Here is a 363-nt window from a genome sequence, read left to right as displayed (position 1 = left end):
CCCCCCCGCCTCTTCCTGCTGTTGCTGCTGCTGCTGCTGCTGCTGCTGCTGCAGTGTGCCTGCAGAGCTGCAGCCGCTGCGGCGCAGCAGTTCAATTGATTTGACTCTTTTTCCTTCTCGGGTTTCTCCTGAGGATTTGAGGCCTTGGGGAGGTTACAGCAAATTGGAAATAAAGGAAATTGGATTAACAAAGGAGCAGCAGCAGCAAGAAGCAGCAGCAGAAAACCCGGAGTGGATCAAGGCAAACCCCAAACCCTAAACCCTAAACCCTAAACCCTAGTATCGCGGCAACGCGGGCCGCGCCGCGCTCGGGAGGCTTGACTCCTTATTGCTGCTGCTGGGAGGCTTGAGTCCTTGCTGCAG

The sequence above is a fragment of the Eimeria tenella genome, genomic scaffold (assembly GCF_000499545.2).
Source record: "Eimeria tenella Houghton genomic scaffold, Eth_scaff1958, whole genome shotgun sequence".
NCBI classification, from domain to species: domain Eukaryota; phylum Apicomplexa; class Conoidasida; order Eucoccidiorida; family Eimeriidae; genus Eimeria; species Eimeria tenella.
Note: the sequence above shows the minus strand (reverse complement) of the source record.